Here is a 16,913-nt window from a genome sequence, read left to right as displayed (position 1 = left end):
TGAATTATAATTTAAGTAGTAGCAAGTTTTTGGCGCCGTTGCCGGGGTGGTATAAATTAAGTTTATATTTGTTAATTATGTTTTATTTATAAGTATTGTGTTGTTTTTTTTTTGTATGAGTATTTGGAGTCGAAAAAAAGTGGTAGACTTATTCGAGTATCTGAAAATAATTTAAACATTGATGATAATTCAAATAATCTAGATAATGATAACAATAATAACAATAATAATAATCAAGAACATGATCAATTAAGAACACTTAGGTACCATATGAACCCTATTAGAACTAGTGCCCCATCTTGTTTAGTTTTTCCTCCTGATGCATCTAATTTCAACTTTAAACCTCAAATTATTCAAATTTTACCAAATTTTCATGGCTTAGATTCTGAAAATTCAATCTTACATCTAAGAGAATTTGAGAAAGTTTGCAACACTTATAATGATAAAAATTATAGCATGGATATAGTTCGATTAAAGCTTTTATCTTTTTTTTAAAAGATAAAGCTAAAACATGACTACGAAATTTGAGATCAAGTTCAATAAGATCATGGGAAGTTTGTTTACTTAATACCACCAACAACTAAAATCAATAATTCAACAAATGGGGGTGGTATCTATAATCTTAAAGATGATATAGATATTAAAGCTAAACTTGCATCTTTAGCAAGAAAAATTGAGTCATTAGAAATGAAAAAGAGTGGTCAATTAAAAAGTATTCAAGAAATTGTTTGTCATATATGTGATACACATGATCATGGTACAAAAGATTGTCCAACATTACCTTCATTTAAAGAATGTCTCCATGAACAAGCAAATTATGTTAACAATTATAAAAAAAAAACCAATATTAGATCCTTTTTAAACATCATATAATCCTGGATGGAAAAATCATTCTAATTTTTGTTGGAGGAATGATAATAATGCACAACCCTCACAACAATATTTTCAAAATAACCAAAATCATCAAGGTTATATTCCTTATGTTACACCTCCAAGAAAAAAATTTGAAGATGTAATTCATGCATTTATCCAAGAGCAAGAATCTATCAATATTCAAAACAGTCAATCTATGACTGATTTGAAAGAAACTCTCGCAAAATTTGCATCTGCACTTAATATTCTTGAAAAAGGAAAATTTTCATCTCAACCTAATCCTAAAAATCAAAATCAAGAATTAAAAAATGAAAAGATTGATCAAATAAAATATGTTATTACCCTTAGAAGTGGTAAAATAGTTAATGATCCATATAGTAATGAAAACAAGGATAATTTAAAATCAAAGAGTAAGGATGATAATCCTGTTACTTTTGAGAATGATGATACCTTAAATTCTAAAAATAATATGTTGCATGATAAATCGTCTGAAATAGTAAATGAATCAAATAAACTTCCACCATTTCCTCATGTATTAACAAATCATAAAAAACAAAAAAAATGATTCTGATATCTATGAAGTTTTTAAACAAGTAAAGATAAATATTCCAATATTAGATGCTATTAAACAAGTACCTTCATATGCAAAAATTTTAAAAAACTAATGTAATGTGAAGAAGAAAACATTTTTGGCTGAACAAGTAAGTTCTATTCTTCAAAATAATTATAGTTTGAAATATAAAGATCCTAGTTGTCCAAAAATTTCATGTATTATTGGAGAAAATAAAATTAAAAAAGCTTTGTTAGATTTGGGAGCAAGTGTTAATTTACTACCTTATTAAGTTTATGAAAAACTTAATTTAGGAGAATTAAAACCCACTTCTGTTACTCTCTTACTGGCGGATAGGTCAATCAAAATACATAGAGGTATTGTAAAAGATGTGTTGGTTCAAGTTGATAAATTCATATATCCTGTAGATTTTATTGTTTTGGATACACAACCAATAGAAGTACATAATGAAATTCCCGTAATATTGGGACGACCATTTCTAGCAACTTCAAATGCTTTAATTAATTGTCGAAATGGAATAATGAAATTTTCTTTTCGAAATATGACTCTAGAACTTAATGTGTTCAATTTATGTAAACAACCAAGTATTAATGAAAATGAATATAATAATGAAATTGAAACAATTTTGGAAGAAAATATACAAGAAGAAAACTTAAATCAACAATCTGAAGTTTTTTCAATAGAAAATTTTGAGTTTGAAAATAATTTTAAAGAAGATGATAATACAAAACATGAATTAAAAGTTTTACCATTCGAATTGAAATATGTATTTCTTGGTAAAAATAAAACATTTCTTGTTGTATTTTCTTCCACTCTTCTACCAAATCAAGAAGAAGATTTAATTAAATTACTTAAAAAATATAAAAATGCAATTGGATGGACTTTGAAAGATATAAAAGGTATAAATCCTTTAATTTGCACACATAAAATTCATTTGGAAGAAAATGCTAAAACATATCAACAACCACAAAGAAGGGTAAATCCACATATGAACGAAGTTGTTAAGAATGAAGTATTAAAACTATTAGACGCTAGAATTATCTATACAATCTCAGATAGTAAATGTGTAAGTCCAACACAAATAGTACCTAAAATGAAACGTCATGCCCTTTCTATTTGCTTTAAAAGTAATAGAATTTTTTTTTTCGACCACTCACTTAAACTCCATGAAAATATTTTACCCTTTTAAAAATAAAACATCAACCAACTAGCATTTTAAAAATCAGGTGTAATAATCATAAAACGAAGTCGTCAAATGTTTTACCAAGCCTAAAAACAATAGTTTGAAAAGTAAATCTCATACTAAACCTCTCAAAAATCTCTCAAACATAAATAAATAGTCTTAAAAATCTTTAATCATAAATCATGAGTCAAAAGTCATAATGCGAAATAATAGCAGCGCTGGTCCTCAGGTTGTGTGCGCCTTCAGTCCAGTCAGATCATCCGTCAAGACCTCCCTCAAACTCACCTGCATCCATCACACCTAGTGAGTCTAAAGACTTAAAACACCATAATTTTTATAGCAAATAATATATATAAAACCACATGCAACAGTGAAAATACTTTTACGTAAAATAACTTTTCATGACATGCAAACATAAACTTTAACTTTTTCCTTTTCCTCAACATGACATGACATAAAACCTTTAACATGATCATGAACATTTTCCTTATCCTTTTACTTTTCCTTTGTTGAATTCAGATCGTTAATTGTGACTTTCCTGATATGACATGATATGATCGATGGATCCATCTACATATAACCACAGTACTGGGCGGCGGGGACATCAGCGACGCTCTCACTGGTCAACTGAGCCTTGGCCTAACATGATCGAATAGAAATACGATCGTCGGGGCTCTATCTGGGGCCTTCTCCCATAAATGGTTTCCCTCTGGGGCCTTCTCCCCTCTTGATATTCCCATTCTTCCTCAAATCTCAAAACCTCATAACCTCATATTTGCAATCATGGAAACACGATCGTCGGGCTCCCACTGGGACCATCACCCTCACGACATCGCCATTATTAACGAATTAGTCACAATCACTTCACCTCCTTCAACATTTTTCATTCACGTCACTTTATAAAAATCATGAATACCTTAACATTTTTCATTTTTGAAACCAAGCATGCAACATGTATTTTAAATGTCTTCCTTAAATCATAAAAATCAAACAGACATTTAACAATCATAATTTGATCATGAACATTTCATAAACGTTTAAAATCTGTCATAATATCCTGAAAATAGCATTTAGGGCACTGCCATGACCTTTACCAATTTTTAGGTGTAAAAAGACCGTTTTACCCCTGGACGTAAAATTTCTCGAATTTGACTTTTTCTTAAATTCATTGACTCTAACATGTCCTTAATAATTATTTAAGCCTAAATTAATTTTCCCATAATTTTATTTAGCTTAAATATAAGACTTTTCTATTTATCATTAATTAATAGTTTTGACTGTGTTTTAATCCCGAAAAATCCCAAACTTTAATATAAAATTCCTAAATTCTAAATTTAGTCTTTTTATATTATTTTAGCCCTTATGGACCACGACTCGATCCCCGTGAGTCGTTTTTCCAATTTTTCTTATTTCTAAAAACCCTAATTGACACATAATTTTCTAAAAACCCTTATGGACACATTATAGCCAACTCTCGATTTTCAGGAGTTACCCCCTTACAATGTCGAACCAAAACTTGCCCAACACCCAAAACTAGACTACTATACCCTTAAACCACCAAGGAAACCATCCCAAAGACAAAAACGAGCCATCCCAAGGTGACCCTATTCCGGCCGAGAATCCTATAGCCACTAGGACTCTATGTTATGGTGTCTAGACCCTAAGCCGACGCCCCAGCCCCTGAACCAACATGTTGTGCACCTCATAAGGACCCTAGTGAACCACCCTTGCCCATCTCGTGCCCCCGTAACGAGCCCCTGAACCCATGCAGCCGCGCGAAGACAGCAACAGCTGGGACCGCTTTTCTAAAGTAGAGTCCTAGCTTGGCTAGGACTCTTTCCCAGCCCTCCCCCCATGACTCCCTCATGTTCTTGGCTAGTCCCTGGAACGAACCAACCAAGCCCCAACCCATGCACAACAAAAACCGAACCCCCTATGCTCCATTACAGCAAATTCTGATTTTCCTGTTTTTCCTTTCTTTTTGGCCGTGAGTTGGAGTGTGTGTGTGGCTCTAATTCATATAATAACTTAGCTTGATCATCACTTAATGGCATGGCAGCCCCTTCACGCAACAGAACAAGTTTTCATGCAACAAATATCATGGAAATCGAAAGCTATACATGCAAAATTCAAAATTCTGAAAAATATATCAAGTGCTTCTTGCATCCAATGATTAAAACGTTAATATGACATGATGGATGAGAAAGGGAAGATTTAGGCGTGCCTTTGCATATTATACGCTCGAATAATCGTTGACGACGAAGAACGGGACGCAAACCTTGGCTTGATCTCCTCTCAACCTTCGAATATCTCTTCCACTTTGTGAGTGTGTGTGCCGTGAGGTTTGAGAGAGGGGTGGGAGAGTTTTTCTTTTTTCAGAAATAAAAATAGTGGTGGCCTATGGTTGTGTCTAGGTGTAGGGTTTAATTACATATTTTATACACTAATTAATTACTAACTAGGTTTTGGCCTATTAAGCTAAATAAATAAGCCCATTAGCCTAATTAGGTTTTAAATAAAATATTAGCAATGTTTTCTTTAATTAATCATGTGAATTTATTAGCCGGGTTGTCCAAAAAGTTCGTATTTTAGTTGAAAAACCAACACCGATAAAATTTACGTCCCGGCGTATAAAATCACCTCAAAACCCTTTATTTTCAAAAATACTAAAAAGCATCGACCTTCTTTTAAATAATTAAAAATAATTATTTGATAAAAACATTTTACATTTATCAGCCCTCGGTCCCCGTTCCTCGATCGTCACTTGAATATTCTTTCAAAAATACCATTTTATGCATGATGACAATAAAAATCTCATTTAACATCTAAACAAGTATGTCACATAATTAAATGGCAATTAAAATCAGTCATTTACTTATTTTTCACTATTTCCTAGATTCGCATGCAGTTGGATTACGTCGTCTTAATTTTGGACCTTACAATTCCTCCCCCCCCTTAAATAAAATTTCGCCCTCGAAATTAGAACTTACCGAATAGATCTGGATAGCGACTCTTCAAGTCCCTCTCGGTTTCCCATGTAGCTTCTTCTTCCGAGTGATTCAGCCACTGGACCTTGACCATTGGAATGACTTTGTTTCGCAATCTTCTTTCTTGCCTTGCTAAGATCTGGACAGGTCTTTCCTCATATGTCATATGTGGAATTAATTGGAGAGGTTCGTAATTAAGCACATGTGACGGATTCGACATGTACTTCCGCAGCATCGAAATATGGAATACATTATGAACTCCATAAAGTGATGGTGGCAATGCAACTCTATAAGCTAGTGTCCTAATCCTCTCCAAAATCTCAAACGGACCTATAAATCTTGGACTAAGTTTGCCTTTCTTGCCAAAACGCATAACACCCTTCATAGGTGCTATTTTCACAAATACATGGTCGCCCCCTACAAACTCTAAGTCTCTTTGTCTTTTGTCCGCAAGACTTTTTTGTCGGCTTTGCACAGTCTTCATTCTATCTCGGATTTTGACTATAAGCTCGGTAGTCTCTTCAATCACGTCCGGACCAATTTCTCTTCTTTCCCCAACTTCGTCCCAATGTATAGGACATCTAAATTTTCTTCCATAAAGTGCCTCAAAAGGAGCCATCCCGATTGATGATTGATAGCAATTATTGTAGGTGAACTCCACTAGAGGTAATTTTGGTTCCCAACTGCCTTGGAAATCAATAACACATGCTCGCAGTAGATCTTCCAAAATCGGTATAACTCTTTCTGACTGTCCATCGGTTTGAGGATGAAATGCTGTGCTGAATAATAACTTGGTCCCCATCGCTGCATGTAGGCTTTTCCAGAAAGATGACGTGAATCTCGGATCTCTGTCAGAAACAATGGATACAGTAATCCCATTGTAACGTACCGTACTTTCATACTTAAAATTTGCGGAAAAATTAAAATTTTCTTAAACATAAAATAACCTTCAAAGTTTGCCATAAAATATCTCAACCAAGTCCCCCATAAGACATGATTGTTCAAAATAACTACAATAAAATTTGCTAACAAAAGGTTTGGTCAAAGTGTTTCCATCAGAATATGAAATCAGAGTAATTTAACTTTTGCATAAAACTTAAACATGGCGGTCCTCGGGTTTAGCCTCCCACTCAGTCCAAGCCTGCTCCTCGGTCGCCACCTCCTGTCTCCTCATCAACATACTCACTTGCATCGATCAAGTATAGTGAGTCTAAAGAATCAACACATATAAACTGGAAGTAGCGAATACTACGTAATAAAACCACATGCAACTTCAAAATAGAACATACATACTGAAAACTTGAACGTGCGTATTAAAACTTGAACATACGTACATACATACTTAAACGTGCCATAACTTAAACTTTTCATAAACGTGCTGCATACTTGAACATACATAGCTTCATCATTTTTGCGTAGAGAATGTTTCAAAGCAAGTGACCCATAACATAATTCGCCTGATCAGACTAAACCACAGTACTGGGCTGACAGGGACGTATCCACTGCCACATACATGAGATCCCCGTTCATAATTTAACGGGCTGGTTGGTCCCCGTTCATAATTTAACGCTTTCCAACCTCGATCTAACCCGTTCATAATTTAACGGGCGGATTGGTCCCCGTTCATAATTTAACGCTTTCCAATCCTAAACATAATTTGGTCACAAGACATTTAGCATATCTCAAAAACTAAAAATATTTTCTTGCACGTCATACATACTTACTTGGCGTTGAGGGATTCGTTGGATTTCACTTGGGGCCGCTGCTGCACATACTAAATGAATTTCAACACTAATTTGCATAAATTAGACGTAGGTACTCGAGCTCACCACCGAAGTGCATAAATAGCTTATGTCATTCTAGATCACTCGGGACTTGACCTCGTTTAATCATACTAACCATGACATTAAACCCCGAAACAAACTCTAAGGTGTCGTGTGAACATTTCCCAACCATAAAAGACCTGAACTCACTATTAGAACTTGAAAAGGAGAAAGAACGAAAATATTTTTACAGATGGGGCCGCGCTCGGGCGGTAAAACTTTACTGCTCGAGCGCTAGGTCTACTGGAAAGAACACTCGGACAGAAAGGGTGGCGCTCGGGCGGTAAAAAGTTACCGCTCGGGCGCCGAGCAAACTGGACTCCGCGACTCAGAAACTTGTACTCTCCAATTCCGATTACACATACAGTGAACAACGCCTCGAGACTCATCCTAGGACACTATGATCAAAACTCGACTCCATAAAAATGTCCCAAATGTTCCCAAAGAAGCGACGCACCACACGCAACGCGATAACTCTCATAACTCGAATTTTGACACCAAAATAGTTTTCACGACTACTCGTTCTCCCAAATGCCTAACGACGCGAACCAAAACGTCAATGACCATCCCAACATCATTAACAACATACCTAACGCAGCAGCAATCACCCGTCAATCCCCAACGAAGCCTGCAACCACAAAACTTCAAGAACGCATCAATAACATAATTTTTCAGAAAAACGCAGTTTGAGCAGTCTCTCGAAAAATGCCATAACTCACTCAATATTTATCCAAATATTTCTAATTTTATATAAAATAGAAGGTATCAAAATGTTCTACGATTTTTATGTTGAAAGTTTTCTCAGATTCACGATGGAAAATCGCAATATTAAAAAAAACAGTAAAAACGAGTTTTCAGATCTAAAATCTATTTCAAAACTGATCCAAATCATTTTCCGCTCAAACGACGAACGTAACACATATATTTTACGCATAAAACAACGCAACACATAATATGACATGATCGATGCAGCAAAAGAAAGATTATATGTGCCTTTGATATTTAAAAATACCGAAATGACGATACCGAAGCGGAGATAGAAGCGAGGTTGATCCGGGACGAACTTGGTGCGATTTTCTTTGAAGAAAATTCGACAAAACTTTGCTGGAATTGAAGGGGATGGGGCGGCTGCAAGAACTTGTAGAACCCTAGGTTTTCTTTTCCAAAATATGAATGGATGGATGAGTATGTGTTTGTGTGTGTTGTGTGATACGTGTATGTGTGGGGACCCGGACGCTAATCTTGTTCTTAATCGTCATTGGGATTAATTAATCAATTATAATAAACAGGGTCTAAATTTTTTTTTTAAAATATAATATCAAATCCGGAACGTAATGGAATCACTCTACTATACATGTCAGTATAAAAGTAAAGTACAAGTCTTGTAATATATACAATCATTTACACACTAAGGTTCAACTACTAAATATCAAGTGTTCAACCCTATCTCAGATCAAGTCCGTAGTCTCCACTCTAATCACGATCTCTCTCTTCATCTTCTCGACCCTGAACCCGTCCCACCTGTTGTCATGCACACATACAAACACGACAACAGCCGGATAACCCTGGTGAGAATAAACCCCAGTATAAATTAACAAAACATGCAATCATATAATTAATAGATATCAATCACATGTATTAAATCTGAAAACATAAATCGATATAAAATTATAAATAACTCGTGACTCTATAGCTCAAACTAGACTCATTCCTAGTCTAGGGATCCCGGTTTCCAGACGTTGGCATACTATATCGAATCTCAGTAATAGAAGTAAATCCACTCCTAATCAAACATCGATATAAACCAAACATCTAGTGTATTGACCTATCCGTCAAAGACTTTGGCACCTCCGCCAATAACTCCTCTGTGACAATGTGCAATGGGCCAGTGACTACTCTATCACAGTCTGGCACCTCTGTCACAAGACCAATCGTCTAATCACGCTTTCTATAAATCAATAGAACAAGCATATCAATTCAAATCAATGCATATAATAACAATAAGTATGTGGTTTAGGGAAACTCAAGTTATATCTAACTCGAGTCATTCTCCCGGGTTCGACATTGACTTATACCTTTCNATAACCGAATATGTTAAAATCAAAATTCTACACTTTAAGGAAAACTTTGAGAATTTTCTGTATTTCTTCCCTCGGTTCTTGGCTGGAGTATGCAGGAGAATGGAATTTACAATTATATATATATATTGCATGAAACATGTACGTGTCACCCTCTGAAATTTCATCCAAGGCCTTACATTTCTCCCCCTCTAAGACATGATTTCGTCCCCGAAATCTCAGGAAATCATATCATATCACAATCAAATAGAATATAATAAACAGGCAGAAATAACAGAAGCTGAAATAAAAGACTCACATCATCGAAATAATTCCGGGAACTCCTGTCTCATGTCTGATTCAGTCTCCCAGGTAGCTTCTTCAATGCCATGACGAGTCCATTGAACTTTCACAATTGGGATAGTCTTCATTCTGAGTTGTTTTTCTTTACGATCAATAATCTGAATCGGTTTCTCGATATAACTCAAACTTTCATCAAGCTCAGCCTCGTCTGGCTGAATAATATGAGAATCATCGGGGAGATACTTCCGCAACATAGATACATGAAAAACATCATGTATTCCAGATAGAGAAGGCGGTAATGCAAGTCGATAGGCACGATCTCTTATCTTCTCGAGAATCTCATACGGCCCAATAAAACGTGGAGACAACTTCCCTTTCTTGCCAAATCTGACAACTCCTCTGAAAGGTGAAATCTTCAGGAATACTCGGTCTCCTGCCTCAAATACCAATGGTCTGCGTCGAACATTGGCATATTTGGCATGTCTATCTTGAGCTGTCTTCATTTTCTTCTGAATCAGTTTCACTTTTTCTGTCATCTCTCTGATCATATCAGGTCCAATCTCAGGAACTTCAGAGATATCATCCCAATACAAAGGGGATCTACACTTCTTACCGTAAAATGCTTCAAATGGTGTCATCTCAATACTAGTCTGATAGCTGTTGTTGTACGAGAATTCACAAAGTGGCAATGCATCTTGCCAACTAGTGCTAAAATCAAGCACTTCGGCTCTCAGCATATCCTCTAGTGTCTGGATAGTCCGCTCTGTCTGTCCGTCAGTCTGTGGATGATATGCGGTACTCAGATATAACTTCGTACCTAGAGCCTGCTGCAAACTCTGCCAAAAGTGCGAAGTGAACCGAGGATCACGGTCTGATACAATCGACTTTGCTACTCCGTGCAATCTGACCACTTCTCTGACATAGATCTCAGCCATATGGTCATATTTGTATGTCATTTGATATGGAATAAAGCATGGTGATTTGGTCAGTCTGTCAATCACGACCCAAATCGCATCACAACCTCTGGAGGATCTCGGTAACTGCGTCACAAAATACATGGAAATGTGATCCCATTTCCATTCAGGAATCGACAAACTGTGCAATAGACCTCCTGGTTTCCTTCTTTCAGCTTTCACTTTTTGGAAATTCAGACACTTTGACACAAACTCTGTGACATCAGATTTCATCTGTTTCCACCAAAACTGTGTCTTCAAATCATTGTACATCTTCCTGCCACCAGGATGGATACTGAATCGGCTGTTATGCGCTTCTGACAATATCTGTTGTCTCAACTCTGAAGCCTTCGGCACGACAATACGATTATTCACATACAGTACATCATCACGTACCTGATACTCTGATCGATGACCTGATCTGACCATCTCAATCGAGTTCTGCACATTCTGATCAACTTTCTGAGCCGCTTTAATCTTCAAAATCAGCTCTGGTTCAACTTGAATAGCATACAATCTCAGAGGCTGACAATCTTTTTCAAATGCTAATCCAGACAAACAGCAATCTTCTATCAAATTTGAAACACCTATTGTCGATAAGGATAAAGAACATACCTTTCGACTCAGTGCATCAGCTGCTGCATTAGACTTTCCCGGATAGTACTTAATTTCACAATCGAAATCTTTCAGCAAATCAAGCCATCTTCTTTGCCTCATATTCAGTTCTGATTGTGAAAACAGATATTTCAAGCTTTTGTGATCAGAATAGATCTCAAATTTCTCACCGTAGAGGTAGTGTCGCCATATCTTCAATGCAAATACAATGGCCGCCAATTCAAGATCATGAATTGGGTAGCGAGTTTCATGTGGCTTCAACTGTCTCGAAGCATAGGCAATGACATGGCCTCGCTGCATCAAAACACAACCCAAACCTCTGTGAGAAGTGTCACAATATACAACAAATCCACCAGTACCTGAGGGGATAGTCAGTATCGGTGCACTGGTCAATCTTTTCTTCAATTCCAGAAAACTGGACTCACAGTCTTCTGACCACACAAACGGAGCATTCTTCTGAGTTAATTGAGTAATCGGTTTGGCAATGCTCGAGAAATCTTTAATAAACCGACGGTAATATCCTGCCAAACCCATAAAACTGCGAATCTCTGGCACTGATGTCGGTCTCGGCCAAGAAATCACAGCCTCTACCTTGCTGGGATCAACTGATATACCATCTCCGGATATGATATGACCCAGAAATACTACCTGTCTCAACCAGAACTCACATTTTGACAGTTTAGCATACAATTTCTCAGTTCTCAGAATTTTCAACACAGTTCTCAAATGTTCTGCATGCTCAATCATATTCTTGGAGTAAATCAAAATATCATCAATGAATATAATCACAAAATCATCGAGATACTTCTGAAACACACGGTTCATTAATCCCATAAATACAGCCGGTGCATTCGTCAAACAAACGGCATGACAATAAACTCATAATGTCCATACCTGGTTATGAACGCTGTCTTCGAGATATCAGAATCCCCGACTCTCAGCTGATGGTATCCAGATCTTAAATCGATCTTGGAGTATACCGAAGAACCCTGCAACTGATCAAACAAATCATCGATACGAGGCAAGGGATACTTATTCTTTACCGTTGCTTTGTTCAGTTGCCGGTAATCGATACAGAGTCTCATCGAACTGTCTTTCATTCTCACGAACAGTACTGGAGCACCCCAAGGAGATACGCTCGGTCTGATATATCCCTTGGCCAGTAGATCCTCCAACTGTTCCTTCAATTCTTTCAATTCAATCGGTGCCATTCGGTATGGAGCTATTGATATCGGAACGGTACCTGGCATCAACTCAATGCTGAAGTCTATCTCTCGAATCGGAGGTAATCCTGGAATCTCATCTGGAAAGACATCAGCAAACTCACACACCACTGGCAAATCCGCCAATGATGGACTCGATTTCAGTAAATCAACTGAATAGACAAGGAACCCCTCTGCTCCTTTCTGTAACAATCGAGTTATAGCCATAACAGATATCAAAGGAATTCTAGATCTAGAACCCTTACCGTAAAATTTCCACTCGTCAGCCATGTCAGGTCTGAATCTGACAATCTTGTGGAAGCAATCAACGGTAGCTCTGTACTTGGTCAACATATCAATACCGATAATACAGTCAAAATCAGACAACCCAAGTACAATACAATCTAACTCAATCTCATGACCATCATACTGTAGCATACAAGATCTAACCAAAGTCACTGATACAAGACCTCTCCCCAAAGGTGAAGAGACAGATACTAAAGTAGATAATGACTCAACAGGCAATGAATGCATCAATGCAAATCTCTCAGATATGAATGTATGCGATGCACCAGTATCAATCAATACATAATCAGGATAACCAGAAATAGAACAGTTACCTGCAACGACATCATCAGGTGCATCCTGTGCCTACTCTTCAGTCAAAGCAAAAACTCTGGCCTGCTGTCTAGGAGGCTGGCTGACTGTTTGGCTTCCTCCTGGCCTTTGTTGTGACTGGGTAGATGGTGCTGGCTGGAAAGAATGAACAGCTGATGGTTGTCTCCCTGTCTGAGCCACTGATCCAGATGACTCTGCTCCCTGGGATCCCTGAGAACCTCTCTGGGAACATACTCTGGCAAAATGTCCCTGCTGTCCGCAAATGCGGCAACTGCCAAACACTTCTCGGCACTGCTCTGTGGAATGTCTCCCTCCACATGTGATGCAATAAGCTCTGGTATAACTCTGGCTCTGGCAGTCTGTCGTGAGCTACTAGAACTGGATGAACTGCTTCCAGACCTCTTGAACTGTTTCCCTCAAGCTTTCAACTGATCTCTCTTTCCACTGCTGCTACTGCCACTCTCAAATCTGGGAGGAGGTTGTGGAAACTGAGCTGAGGATGGTTGCTGTGATCTCGGTGCTGATGCGACATACAAAGCTCTTTTCTGTCTAATCAGACCAGTTTCGGCTCCCTTTGCTCTGTTCAGGGCATCAGCAAAGTTGTTCGGTCGTCCAGTGTTCACCAGTGTAAAGATTTCAGGATTCAAGCCATTGATGAACTGATCAGCAACAGCTTCGTCGTTCTCGGCCACATGTGGAGCAAATCGTAGTAATGTAGAGAACTTGGCCACATATTCCTCAATGTTCAGTTGACCCTGTCTCAGATTTGCAAATTCTGCACCTTTGTCCTTTCTATATGACACTGGAAAGAATCTCTGATAAAATTCCGTCTTAAATACCTTCCAAGTAACATTCATACCTCTATGCTCCAATGCTCTCTTCGTTGTAATCCACCAGTTCTTTGCAACGTCATGCAACTGGTGCCCAATCAGTTTCACTCTCCGCTCATCTGTATAATCCAAGGATTCAAACAACATCTCAATGTCATCTAGCCAACTCTCGCAATCAACTGAAGTCTTAGTACCCTTCAGAGTCGGTGGATGGAATGACTGAAATCTCTTCAGCAAGGTTTCCATTGGTGTTGTTGTCACATCCATCGGATTTGCAGAGGTACTACCCTGTTCTGGGATTCTTCGAGGAGGCATACCTGATTATCAAAAGGATTAGCAACCCAATACAACAAATCTGTTTCAATTCAGTCTTACCTCCGATCATCTTACTGCTGATCAAGAATCGGTTCTGATTCATTCTCAATTAATACAGTTTACCAATCAAATCAGATAATCAGGTAAATATGTAATAATAAAAGTAGTAATCATGCTAGCAATCAAAAGCAGGAAAGAAAACTCAATCTACCCCGCTCACTAGCTTCTATCTAAGGAACCTACTGCTCTGATACCACCTGTTGTGGGGATCCGGACGCTAATCTTTTTCTTAATCGTCATTGGGATTAATTAATCAATTATAATAAACAGGTTCTAAATTTTTTTTTTAAAATATAATATCAAATCCGGAACGTAATGGAATCACTCTACTATACATGTCAGTATAAAAGTAAAGTACAAGTCTTGTAATATATACAATCATTTACACACTAAGGTTCAACTACTAAATATCAAGTGTTCAACCCTATCTCAGATCAAGTCCGTAGTCTCCACTCTAATCACGATCTCTCTCTTCATCTCCTCGACCCTGAACCCGTCCCACCTGTTGTCATGCACACATACAAACACGACAACAGCCGGATAACTCCGGTGAGAATAAACCCCAGTATAAATCAACAAAACATGCAATCATATAATTAATAGATATCAATCACATGTATTAAATCTGAAAACATAAATCGATATAAAATTATAAATAACTCGTGACTCTATAGCTCAGACTAGACTCATTCCTAGTCTAGGGATCCCGGTTTCCAGACGTTGGCATACTATATCGAATCTCAGTAATAGAAGTAAATCCACTCCTAAACAAACATCGATATAAACCAAACATCTAGTGTATTGACCTATCCGTCAAAGACTTTGGCACCTCCGCCAATAACTCCTCTGTGACAATGTGCAATGGGCCAGTGACTACTCTATCACAGTCTGGCACCTCTGTCACAAGACCAATCGTCTAATCACGCTTTCTATAAATCAATAGAACAAGCATATCAATTCAAATCAATGCATATAATAACAATAAGTATGTGGTTTAGGGAAACTCAAGTTATATCTAACTCGAGTCATTCTCCCGGGACATTGACTTATACCTTTCGTTTGTAGTTTTGGTCTGAAGAAACGGAAGTTCTGAACTCAAGATTGTCTCCGTAAATCTGAAAGGACATATCGAGAATAATAATATCAACCGTCCATTCTCAATTTAATCCTGAATCTGATCAATCTGAATTTAATTCAAAATCAACGGCATAACGGTACAGTCTCAATATTCCCGTCAATACAATATCACCAGATATTAATTACCAATCATAACCTATATCTGATATAATCCATAATCAATTCATAATTCAAATCTGTCCCATTTTCAATCGGTATAATCAGAAAATCATAACAATTTCATAATCAGTCTGTTCTTCGATCTGACTTCAATTCTACGATGTCTAACATATCCAGAACACCATATATAAATCATATCAAATTCCTACAACATCATATTTTCAAATGATAACAGAACTCAGTAAAACTTACGTCCAGTTGTAGCTGTCGATGAGAGGAATTCGGTACTGTGTTCGGATTCAAAATCGGATAACCGAATATGTTAAAATCAAAATTCTACACTTTAAGGAATACTTTGAGAATTTTCTGTATTTCTTCCCTCGGTTCTTGGCTGGAGTATGCAGGAGAATGGAATTTACAATTATATATATATTGCTTGAAACATGTACGTGTCACCCTCTGAAATTTCATCCAAGGCCTTACAGTATGTGTGTGTGTAGAGTGTGTGTGCGTGTGTTAGAATTATGTAGGGAGTAAATTTTTGCTTAATTAAACCATTAACCATGCTAATCAATATACTAATTAAAATATTACTCAATTAACCAATTAATTAAAATACTATCCCTACTAACCTTTAAATAAAATCACCTAATTAAAAATAACACAAACCAAATGCTAACTTTAAAAGTTTTAAACTCTTAAATCACTAAATAAATAAATTAGACTTTAAAATACTAATAACTTAATAAATTGGTTAAAATGCCCCATTCATAACTTAAAATAAAATACCACGTTTAAAATCGCCAAAATGTCACCGGTCTCTTTTCCTCACTTCCGCCTCGAATAATCGCCTGAGACATGAAACTCGAAAGACATTTTAACGTGTATCACAATAAACATGACTAATTTAAAATAATACATTTAAATAAATTATGCATGGCTAAGAAAAACATTTTAAATTAAATAACTGATTTAACAAATAAATAATGCATGGGTTTTACGTGTACGAATTTGGGCTCTACAGTTCCTCCCCCACTTATAAAAATATTTCGTCCTCGAAATTAAGTTTTACCAAACAACTCCGGGTAGCGAAGTCTCATATCTGTCTCGGACTCCCAAGTAGCCTCTTCCACTGATTGGTTTAACCACCGGACTTTGACTAGCTTAGACACCTTGTTCCGAAGTCTGCGCTCCTGTCTGTCTAGGATTTGAACGGGTCTTTCCTCATAAGACAGGTCTGGAGTCAACTGTAACGGCTCGTAGCACAGAACATGCGAAGGATTAGCC

At 37.0% G+C, this 16,913-nt stretch overlaps 1 long non-coding RNA gene across 1 annotated transcript; it reads right to left on the bottom strand.

Annotated features, from left to right (window-relative positions):
* Nucleotides 1–14,773: 14,773 nt before the first annotated feature.
* Nucleotides 14,774–16,003, bottom strand: LOC140975291 (uncharacterized). Its single transcript, XR_012174926.1, has 3 exons — nucleotides 15,879–16,003; nucleotides 15,443–15,505; nucleotides 14,774–14,892 (listed from the first exon to the last, which is right to left on the bottom strand). It is a non-coding gene; the product is annotated as an uncharacterized lncRNA (long non-coding RNA).
* Nucleotides 16,004–16,913: the final 910 nt, after the last annotated feature.

The sequence above is a fragment of the Primulina huaijiensis genome, chromosome 4, assembly GCF_012295235.1.
Source record: "Primulina huaijiensis isolate GDHJ02 chromosome 4, ASM1229523v2, whole genome shotgun sequence".
Lineage (NCBI taxonomy): Eukaryota > Viridiplantae > Streptophyta > Magnoliopsida > Lamiales > Gesneriaceae > Primulina > Primulina huaijiensis.
Note: the sequence above shows the minus strand (reverse complement) of the source record. Positions and strands in the feature narration are given on the sequence as shown.